The sequence below is a fragment of the Hydra vulgaris genome, chromosome 02, assembly GCF_038396675.1.
Source record: "Hydra vulgaris chromosome 02, alternate assembly HydraT2T_AEP".
Lineage (NCBI taxonomy): Eukaryota > Metazoa > Cnidaria > Hydrozoa > Anthoathecata > Hydridae > Hydra > Hydra vulgaris.
This window is the reverse complement of record NC_088921.1, coordinates 68,515,001-68,527,500: the sequence shown is the minus strand read 5'-3', so window position 1 is coordinate 68,527,500 and position 12,500 is coordinate 68,515,001. Positions and strand designations below refer to the sequence as shown.

At 28.9% G+C, this 12,500-nt stretch overlaps 1 protein-coding gene and 1 long non-coding RNA gene across 2 annotated transcripts in view; one reads left to right on the top strand and one right to left on the bottom strand.

Moving 5' to 3' along the window:
• The window catches only part of LOC100197452 (membrane-associated tyrosine- and threonine-specific cdc2-inhibitory kinase), a 38,514-nt gene that overhangs the window by 18,912 nt on the left and 7,102 nt on the right, over window positions 1–12,500 (top strand). The window lies entirely within an intron of this gene.
• Window positions 5,676–7,022, bottom strand: LOC136077128 (uncharacterized). The gene is made up of 2 exons (XR_010636849.1): window positions 6,895–7,022; window positions 5,676–6,495 (listed from the first exon to the last, which is right to left on the bottom strand). It is a non-coding gene; the product is annotated as an uncharacterized LOC136077128 (long non-coding RNA).

Sequence of the window (12,500 nt, the reverse complement as noted above, 5' to 3'; positions counted from 1 at the left end):
AAACTAAAAAGAAGGTGATATCGAGATGTATTGAACACCAGAAAAACAGCTTAAAAGAAAAATGGTCCAGTTCGGGTGCAACTGAACATTCCAAAACATGCCATGGTAAGTTTGATTGGTTGCACCCCAAAACATTATCTGTAGCCCCAGAATATCGAACTCGGAAAATCAGAGTCACTCGAAATAAGCAAAGCTAGGGTTTGACAGGAGTTAAGAAATGGTAATGTGGTTCTCAATCGGGATGACGGTGATAACGTGACAACTAAAACCTGGGGGCCATTTTTTAATAAAATCTGCTGACGTCAGTTATTTGAGAAAATTTTTTGTGTTATATTTTGGCTTTTTAGTGTTATCTTTTTAACGGTTTGTTTTTACTATAACGATTTCTTTGTAACTATTTTATTTATTATATCTGATGACGCTGATCACGATAGTTCAGCGAAATATCGAAATAATTATATATTATTAAAATATATATATATATATTTAAAAAAAAGTTTATACGCAGCCGTATTTATTGAATTCTACCCATATATATATATATATATATATATATATATATATATATATATATATATATATATATATATATATATATATATATATATATATATATATATATATATATATATATATATATATATAATAAATATATATATATATATATATATATATATATATATATATATATATATATATATATATATATATATATGTATATATATGTATATATATATATATATATATATATATATATATATATATATATATATATATATATATATATATATATATATATATATATATATATATATATATATATATATATATATATATATGTTTCGCTAATAAAGACTTTTCAGAAAAAAAATTTCTGAAGAGTCTTATAAAACATTGTGTAAAAAAATCAAAATTAATAAGTGATTTCTAATAATTTATTTTTGCTTTGTTCTTTTAAGAACATTGAACACTCTATTTTATAGAATACATTTATAATTGTTGTTATAAATATATATATGTATATATATATATATATATATATATATATATATATATATATATATATATATTTATATATATATATATATATATATATATATATATATATATATATATATATATATATATATATATATATATATATATACATATATACATATGTATATATATATTAAGGCGGGTCATACTTTTTTTTTTTTGTGGCTATAGCATAAAAAGTTGTTCTATTGGTCCAAAATCTAGGGACCATAAGATTTTTTAAATTTTAAGCTCATAAGTACTTGAAACTTGTAGTTGAAAATGTGGAAATAATGTGAAAACGTATATCAATTTTATAAAGCATATTCTTATTAGTGTTCACTGCGTTTAGTTTATATTACATTCGCTGGTACATGAAATGAGATTAGATAAGTCTAAGTAACCATAAATTAATCATACATTACCTTAACTCAACCAAAAGTAATCCTAGCATCTCGTAAACTTACCCTAATCAAACGCTGTATTACGGTAATATATGTGTTTAACATGTTCTGTTTTATATTTTAGATTGTTTAAAAAAAGTGGTAATTGATTCTTGCTACAACAGGGTTTATTTCAATCAGTTGTTTATAATCAATCTTTTCTAATTGTTATATGATATTGTTTGGACAAGTTGGTTTCCATTGTATTGAGTATTAATAAATGGCGTCCGTCAGCACAAGACTTGGGACTAAACACTCAGTTCTGGGGCAACCTGCAGTTATAAAAAAAATCAACTTCCTACATCTAGTGATGTTTACAGACTGTATGACTACTACTTAAAGCACAATAAATATGATTGTATGCAGAAGAGAGTGACAGCTGTAGCACATGAAGTTGTAAGTATCTACAACACTGCGAGTATCCCAGTAATTGACACAAAGAGTGTAGCCAATCGTATAAAGAAATTGATTGATAAAGTTAAGGGTCTTGCTAAATATCCCAGTTCTAAGAAGACATCCATCAACTACCAAGACTGTTTGAAATCATTACAAACTGTATTTGATATATGTACTTGTAAATGTGTTGACAGCGGTATACAAGAGAATTCACAATGTATTTGTCCACTGTCGCATAAAATACCTCCAACAGAATGGTCTTTCTGGTTGGACCAAAAAACTGAAAGGAAAATGTATATAAGTGCTATAGATATAAAAGCTACAGGTATGTTGCAGAAGAAAGAAATGAGAGCAGTCAAACGTTTAAAATTTGAGCGCAATCAGAAAATAAAATATGAGACAAAAATAAATTATATCTACAACAACATGAGTGATGATGCTGATGATGATGGTGGTGAGGACGTAGAACTTCAACTAAACATACGTGATGAAGTTCTTGATTATGAAATTTCCAGTGGTGAATCTGATGGTGGTGTTGCAGCACCCAGAAACATGAAACAATATCCGGAGTTGTGCAAAGCTTTGGACAGATGCAAGATTAGTAACAGAGAAGCTTGTCTTGTAGTGAATGCAGTGCTAAAAGATATGAAGCTATTGTCGGCAGAAACTGCAATAGATCCTGCAAAACTAAGACGTCAGAGAGGTCTTTGGCGGCAGAAATAAGTTTCTAAGCATGCTGCCGAGATGTAAGAACTAATTTGTATTGGATTTGATGGGAAGAAAGACTTAACTTTTGTTGAGAAGTCTGGTATACGTAGAAGCATAAAGGAAGAACATTATGTTATTGTATCATTTCCAAACAATAACTACATTGATCATGTAATGCCAGAAACAGGTAAAGCAGTTGACGTTGCAAATGAGATATTATAGATAATTACAAATACAAATTCAGCAAGTACGCAACTAGCAGTTGTTTGTGACGGTACAGTAACCAATACAGGCAAACGAAATGGTGTGATTCGAAAATTAGAGAAAGGCGTTGCAAGACCACTGCAATGGCTCGTTTGACTGTTGCATGCTAATGAACTACCATTTCGGAAATACATTTCTGCTATTGATGGAGGATGTACAAGAGGTCCTAGTAGTTCCAGTGGTGTAATTATGAGTGCGCTAGACTTTGACCCCAATGATTTACCAATTTCAAAGTTTAAAGCTATGTTAGGAAAAGTGGTTGAGATTAATGATGAGGTTAAGAACAGTCTAAGTACTGATCAAATATATCTTTTTAGAGCATGCTTAGCAGTGCAGCAAGGTTATACAAATAGTGATGAAATTAGGTCTTTACAGAACGCAATGCCAGGAAATTTAAACCATGCTAGGTCGCTGACAAAAGCCAACAGAATTTTGAGATTGTATATGTAAAAAGAAGTCTGTTCCCCATCACTATACAAAATTGTACGCTTTATAGTAAATGTTTACGCTCCTTCATGGTTCAATATCAAGAGTCATCCTTCTTGCGCTGATGGTGCAAAAAACTTTTTTTACTTGCTGAAGCAGTGTCATGAGCTTGGAGCAGAAGATTGGAAAATATTAGAGCCTGTGTTGCAGAACAACAACTACTTTGCCCACTCCGAAAACATTCTTCTTTCTGGTGTTTGTGACAATGATGATTCTGTGCGACATTTCTGTTGTGAAAAAATAATTAATTTGAAAAGTACTTCGTGTAGTTCTTCTGTGCGTGTTTTTGATAAGTCAAGTATCAAGCTAAACGCCAATGCTTTGACTTACGTTGATATGATTGACTGGACTACAGCTAACCTCACACCACCACCGTTGCTAGCAGCTATTGAAAGTGAAAAACTTCAACACTGTCAGTTTGATTTCATTTTTGGTATACCCTGTCACTCTCAGGCAGTTGAGCGTGCTATCCAAGATATCTCTGCAGCAAGCTCAACCGTTTTTGGGCATGAATCGCGACATGGAATGATTTTACAGTGTACTGCATCAAGAACAGAACTACCTAGTGTTAGCTGTAAATCAGACTTTTTGTAAATTACGTTTGATTATATTGTTTCATTGAACTAATAATATCTAGAACTTCACCATTTAAGTGAATTTTATGTTTCGACGTCGATAACACCCCCTTATCGTTGACTGGGCCGCAATTAAGGGGGTGCATCTTTTTTTTTAACTTTTTTTTATAGTAAGCAAAAAATGCTTATAAAACCCCCCAAAAAATACTTTTTTGCGCTAGTTATGGATATGGCCTCTGTATCATATTAAGTGCTTGATGAATTTCTTATATTTTTAGCTATAAGCCATTAAAGGGAATTGAGCAGCCGTGGTGCAGTGGTTAGAGTTCTGGCTCAGAACCCAGAGGTCCGAGGTTCGACGCCGGCTCTAGCTCAATAAGCGACATTGGAATGGAAGGAGGCGTGAACTTCTAGTTAAATGCTCTTCCGCGTTGCTCCGTGATAAGACCGTAAGGACTTCTGGGAGCACCTAAATAACCTAAAAAAAAAAAAAAAAAAAAAAAGGGTAAATCTTTGCGGTAAAGTTGTAAGTACAAGACACCTGTTGTTTTAAATGTTTTTGGCCTTTTTACAATAAGTAGCACCTAGAGCAACTTTTTAGACCATAGCCAGGTTAGCAACTCTAAAAAAAAAAAGTATGACCCGCCCTAATATATATACATATATATACATATACATATACATATATATATATATATATATATATATATATATATATATATATATATATATATATATATATATATATAATTATAATAATAATAATAATAATTTATTTTTGCTTTGTTCTTTTAAGAACATTGAACACTCTATTTTACAGAATATATATATATATATATATATAATAATAATAATAATAATAATAATTTATTTTTGCTTTGTTCTTTTAAGAACATTGAACACTCTATTTTATAGAATATATATATATATATATATATATATATATATATATATATATATATATATATATATATATATATATATATATATATATTGCTACTATTAATATATGATATAATAATAGTAGAAATATAATTTATATCCATATCAATAACTAATTAACAGATTTAAAAACGACACATTTGGAAAACATCAAGGTAAAACACTTCGTTTAAGTTGTTCCAAGGGACTTAAAATATTATGGGGAGTTAATTTGTTTCGCCGACAGGGGTTAATTTATTTCAAGGGGAGTTAATCTATTTCGAAATAGATTAACTCCCCGGGTAATTTTTTACGCAACGGTAGTTAATTTATTATGGGGGTTAATTTATTTCATGATACCGGCACATTAAGTTTCATTTTCGTGTTGAAAACCAGTAAACGACACGTGGTTGACTCAGTGATTTTGTAAACTTTTCTCACGAGTTAGAAACCTTATTTTAATTGGTGTTTGGAACGTGTTTAAAAAAGTTTTTTTCACGTGTAAAACCAAGTTTTGATTACGTGACAGACACAGTGATTTTGTAAACTTTTCTCACGAGTTAGAAACCTAATTCTGTTTAGTGTTTGCAACGTGTTTTTAAAAGATTTTTTCACATGTAAAAATAAGCTTTAATTATGCTCATATTATGCGTTTAAGCTAATTTTTTAAAAGGTATCAGATATAAGTTTTTCTTTGTTTTATAAGGTTTTAGACGCGCATTTTTTCTTATTTATATATAATGGATGAGTTATATGATTCATACATTATATCTATACATATATATTATTTATCAAAATATGTTAATAATTTTTATTTTTAAGTTTGCTCATTAAAATAAGTAAATACAATAATAACTAAATAATAAGTATTTAATACTTTTATTATTAAAATAACTAAAATCATTATTTAATAAAGAATTTGACAGCCTAACATGGTGTTAGTCTAGTAATACGTTTTCCTGCCTGTTTAAGCTACTCTGATATAACTCGTTTTGTTTCTTTTTCTGAGGAATTCCAAGCAAATAATGAATTCAAAGTTGGAAGATGATGGGCCAAAGACAAATGGTCTGTATATGACTTTAACGGTACATTATTACTATATATAACATTTATATTTATTTGCAACTTACAGGACATAATTGCATTTATAGAACAACAAACATGCTCGCTCATGGGCTTACTTGTTAAACCTATAACCTCCACCTTTCTCTAGAGCATTAGTTTAACTTTTTTGTTAACAACTTTTTTTTTTCTAGTGCCATAAGTTCTTTGGTGGTAGTCATTTGTTCGAAATCATTTACATCTTTATTGACACTTTTTGATAGAAATGAATGAACCTTTGATTGTTGTTTTTTCGATTAGTTCCATTTTTTCTTTAAAGTGGCTTAACAAAACAAAACTTTTTGCTGAAAGTTTCCCATGTCTATAGGAAATTAGTCAACTTGAATTTTTTTTGGTCGTCCACCTTTAAAATTCTTGCCAGGGAAATAATTATTTATTTTGTCTTCTTTATTTTCAAGTGATGTTTTATCATTATTAAAAATAAAATGTATATCCCCATTGTGTGAAAACTCACCAGATGAATCGTCAACAGCTATTTCATTTATTTTTAGTTTTTTTTTTTTATTGGGAAGTGAATTTGATTTTGGGTGAATTTGATTCCAATAATCCTTCTCGTTTTTTACCTTGAAAAAACATTTTCAAAAAAGTGCTCAATAAATAAATGCAAAACAGTTAAACAAAAACCATTAATGTGAGGTTTTTTTATGGATTTTTTTTTTAATGGGGAGGAATTTTTTTTCCCAATCAAAGCAATCGGACATAAAATTTTATTCCTGGTTTACACGCTGTTCTGGTAGCTTTGGGAAGGTAAACTTTAAAAACCTTAGAGAAATTATATGAGAATATCTGCTCTTAATGCTATAATAATATAGAGCCGGAGATGTCTGTTAAAAGATTATGAAAATGCTCTTTAAAAATCTATAAAAGATACATCACTGTTATAAGTATTCAAACCATTGTAAACTATATTCTCAGAATCGCTTACAAACAAATCATAGTCATATGTGAAAGTGAATACTAACCATTATTTGGCTTTTCCAAAAAATTTTGAATCACAGGATAATCCACCAGTGTTTCTGAAAGGTATAATAAGTTTGATAACTTGAAATAATGACAATGAACTTTTACTTTAAACTATAATAACACTAAACCATAACAACACATAAATTACATAAAAAATCTTTCAACAACCATTTTATGTATTTTATGACTTTTAAAAGTTAAAGTGGAATCGAGAATTTAAACGTTACGCTAATAAAAAACCGTTACCTTATAATAACTATTATTAACCGTATAATAACTATTATTAACCACAACAAGGAATGAATTAATTTACCTTTAAATTGAATGAATTAATTTACCTGTTATTGATATCATAACAAGCTTAAAGAACTTTTTCTACATGCAGTTTCTAAAAAATAAGTATAAACAATTACTTGTTGTACTTAGAAATTATAATTAGGTATAAAACATAAATAACAGGAGCATTCCAACTAGCTTATACTAAAGATTGTTTAGCACAATGGTGTTATTTATGATTTATACCTTATGATAATTCTCAATGAAATACCAGAGGGAAAAAAAACAACAACCCAAGAAGCAAAAAAAATAAACGAAAATAATTTTCTTTTACCTTTCTTAGTAGATAAAGAATGTTGCGTTGATGTCAACTTTTCGTTAGCTACAGTTGCTTTGTCAAGATATTACAAATTGTTTACAAAACTTTTAGTTTTAATGCCACTAATCATCAACACAAATAATATTTTCCTTCATATTTATTAAAAAATGACTTTTTACCTAAACAAAAATTTTAATGTACATTTTCCTGAAATAGTAAAATATATACTATTCAGAAAATCTTTTTTTTTTTTAAATGAAAAATTTTTTTTTATTATTATATGTACACACTTACAAAAACATTGAAGATCGTTGTTTTTATTTGTATTTATTAGCTCTACTTTTGCTGACCCAGTGTCTTCCTCAGTAGTTACATTATATAAATTTTCAAGCTCCACTAAAGAATTTTGTAAACAAAATAATTAAATAAATTATTTGCGTTGCTCTTTGTTATGTATTAAGTATTTGGTTCTTCTATGTACACGATTTTAGAAGTATAAAATAAAATTGTTATGAAAAATAACTTAAACATTTTACTACCTTAGATACAGTCATGAGATACAACGCTATAGAGTTGTATCTCATGACTGCTTCGTTTTAATGACATTGTGCGTTATTATATCTCATGACTGCTATCCTTTTAATGACATTGTGGAACAAAAAGATGATTTTGATGATTGTAATCAACGAATGTAGTAAGCCTTATATTATCATTATATAATATAAAGAATATAAAAATGTACATTTTTTTTTTTTAATTGAGAACTCAAATATGTATATTTTTCTATTTAAAATTAACTTCATTTATGAAAACGTTTATATTATAGTAAAGAGATTTTCATAAACAATAACTAATAATAAATGTTTATTTTTTTATAGATTACTTTTTGTCTCAAATGAGAAAAAGTTGACTTGATAACCGTTTGAGAAAAATTGCTAAGAAAATTTTGACAGCTAAACTATCAATGCTATATAACTTTACACGAAGAAAAGGGAAATTAAAGTTCAGTTGGGGTGAAAAGTGTGATATATGGTAGACAAAATTATAAATAAAATTATTTTGAAAAACTAGTTTTATATAAAATAAGACTTATATTCTCACCATCGTTATCATCATCATCATCGTCATCATCATCATCATCATCATCATCATCATCATCATCATCATCATCATCATCATCATCATCATCATCATCATCATCATCATCATCATCATCATCATCATCATCATCATCATCATCATCATCATCATCATCATTTTCATCATCGTAAATATTCTATAATAAAGTTTTGTATTATAATCTTTCCATCACGCAGAGGGCCAGAATTTAGCAAAAAGGTCAAAACGAAAGATCGCATATTGACTTTTTTAATCATTTGCAACTAACATGCATATATGCATGTTAGTTGTAAAACCTTTAGGATGCTTCAATATCAAAAAGTTGTTAAAATATGAGTGAAAAACTTGAAAAACATGTAAGGACTGGTAATAGATACGTTAGGAGCAATATATTTGTCAACAAAACGAATTAATGAGTTCAGGGTTGTTAAAGCAAAAAAATTACTGGTTTCTATTAACATTCAACAATCATTAGATAAGTTTTACCAACGATAAATTTAATACATACTCGAATATATAAGTAGCAGAATTAATAATATAAAATTATTATTAAGCTATTAATTTTTAATTATTGAATCATATCGATAGAAAATAAATTTATTGGAACGTTATTAAAGCAAAGATAAAAACCAGTATTGAATAAATAAAAGGATTAAAGAAAAAATTCGCTTTAACTTCTTTTTGCTTTCAAACTTTTCGCTTTAACGACCCGCTAGCAATTATAGTAGCGTATCTTAAACAAAAAAACTATTTTAAACGCTTTTTCAAAATTTAAATAATTTTATATAATTTTAGAATATGCATTTTCCAAATAACATCCTGATTATTTGTCAAATCTTGCTTTTAAATCTGATTTTTTTTTCAACCGGTCAACATGACCGGCAAGAATTCATTTTGGGAGTTCAAAATAGCATTTTTAGTCATTTCAGGCGGTTATTGACCGTTGACCAGCCGTTATTTTTCTCGCTGGACTCCTTCGGTTTTGCAGATCCAACTCCTTGCCTAATGAGAACATCCGCCCAGGTATTCATTCGTTTGGAAAAATCACCTTAAGTCAGTTGCTGTACTCTGCAAGAGATCAATTAAATTTTTAACTGCTTGTACGTTTTCCACATTATCTGTTGCGGACAACTTCAGGACATGCACGCAACACCGCATGTATAGTATAGCATTTGGTGAAACGTTGTTAATGTAACGTTGAACCCCATTATATTCACTACGCATGTTTGCTGCTCCATAAAAGAAATCCTCCAGAACTCTTTCCATTTTCAAGTCATTGCGTTCAAGCTCTGATATCAATAGTTGTTATGTAAAAAAATTATGGGTGCAATAGGTGCACTATTGCACCCATAATTTTTTTACAGCAATTAATAACTCATTCACGTCCTCTCCATATACATACCGTAAGATTATTGTCTCTGAATCATCAACACATCTTGGCCACCGTCAATTTGAACACAGAATTTCTGATCACCAAATTTCTTGAGTTCTTCATCAAATTTGAAATAGCAGCCAGAATAGTGATCTATAGATTTATCTTGCAAAGTGTAGAGAGATTCACCCCAATAATCACTCTTTGGAAGAGCTTGCTTACCAATGAAAATGACTGCTGCAAAAAATTTTTTGAATACTTTAATATTTTTCAATACTTGCGCTTTCTGCTTTTCACTAGACCTTTGATGAATTTTTTCACTAGACCTTTGATGAAAAGCTTATATTTTTCTCTGTTGTACAAATCAATAGTAAAATGACAGAAGCGTTAAGTTATTTAGATTCTTCAAGATCTCTTATTCTTTGGTATATATCGGAGAACTTTTTAAATCCTTTTGTAAAACAAGAACTTTTTAAAAAAATGCCATGCATGTATTATTGTGAAATGTCACGACTTGATTAATTTCAGTTCTTGCGGTTACAGACAGCCATTCCGCGCCTGCACTGGTTTTAAAAGGTTATTAATCCATATTGGTAAATTTATATGGTTTTTATACTTTAAATTATTAAGTAATTTATCATATTGATATTGACACAAACTAACTTCAGTTCTTGGAAAAAAACAGTAGCGAAACTCTTGGATTGAGTATCCAGTACAGTGAAATAAAATAGCACATATTGTTTTTTTCAAGGCATAAATGTTAATTGTATTATTTATCATTGACAAACCATAATAATTTTGCATACTATTAAACACATTCTCCGTCAGTTTATTTTTTCACACCTAGTGGAGTTAACTTTTGATTAAATTTCGTAAACGTGGGCTCACGTTCTCCAAGATAATGAGTATAAATAATATTAGTTTAAACTGAACGTGCAAATATTTTGCAACGTGCAAACTTCACCAGCTGTTTTTGTTGATCCAGAAGATTGTTTATGATTTATATGAAGGCATGTTGAGATTCCTAAACATTGTATTGTGATGACGCTTTTTTATTTTTTTATATTTTACAGCCCATGCAAAATTTTGATTCTGATTCACAGTAATAATGGCTGCCGTCGTTGCCATACACCATCAACCTTAACATGCTTCATAATTGGTTTATTATCATCAGTATTGTTATCTTTCATTTCAGTTGTGGAACGCTTCATACTTTCTTCAGCAGTTTTATCATAAGCTTTTGATATTTCTTTATTTAATTATTTAAAAGGAGTAGATGTCAAACAGTGTTCATACAGTGGCTAAAGTTTTTCATAGCTTGATACCCACTTCCTGTTACTCTAAATCCAAGCTTCATTCTTGTGTTCGCTTTTTTTCTTTTTTTTTTTTTTCCTATTTTATCCAATTTATTACTCTGTTTAGAATAAAATAATATGATTTTTTTTCCATTCCTTTGGAATTCTGGTTTACGTAAAGGAAAACATCGAGCATAGCGTGAAGAATAACAAGCGTTTCTAAATAAGAATCTCAAATATCTTTCCAAACGTTATGCTCAATGTTTTCAAAAAATCTGATGGTGATAAAGTAATCGTAACTATTGAAATTTTTAACAACAAAGATCTTTAAGATGTTTTCTTTTCTTTTTTTCTTTTTTTTTCTCGTGGTTTTTAAGGTGCTCCCAGAAGTCATTACGGTCTTATCACTAAGCACCGCGGAAGAGCTTTTAATTAGGAAGTTTCTGCCTCTTTTCTTTATTTGTCTAGAACCGGTGTCGAACCTTTTGGTTCAGAGCCAGAATTCTAACACTGCACCATATTTTTTTATATTGCTATTCTTTCACATACTAAGTAAATGGATTCTGTTACTAGATTCATTAAAAAAACGACAAGAAAAGCATTTAACTGACCAGGTTTTTTATGTTTTAACAATAAATTGTCGCCCTGTTTTTTCTGACTTATTTGGAGATCTTGTGGATGAGTGATTATGATGAAACCAAATTATAAGTTAAAATTTGTCGGAGGCAATTTTTAATCCAGCTCTTGAGTTTAAAAGAGAAAATAAATTTAAAAAAATTCTTGTTGCGCAAATCTATCTTGTAGTATATCCGCCTTAAAAAAATTTGGAAACAAAAGATAACGAAAAGTTAACTATCCCCCAGATATTTTATTTGCTCATTTAGCTACTGCATATGTTCTTTTAAACTTTTGCGAATAATAATGGAAAAAGAGACGAAATAAAAGTTAATGTTTATAAAATTATTTTCAAATTTACTTGCTAATTTTATATTTAGTAGTGATACCGAAAAAACTTATGTAAAAATTATTAACTAGATAAATTTTGAAAATTTTAACTGGAGTTAAAGATATGACCATAGTGAACCATCAAAAAACCGAATACTCACATAAAACCTTGGTTGCTGGGTAAGAGAACCTACCAGTACACTAAAACAGTTTTAAGCCAACTTGGTCTTTGCTGAGGAACATCTCATGTAAAATCATTTCTTGTTACACAAAGTTAGC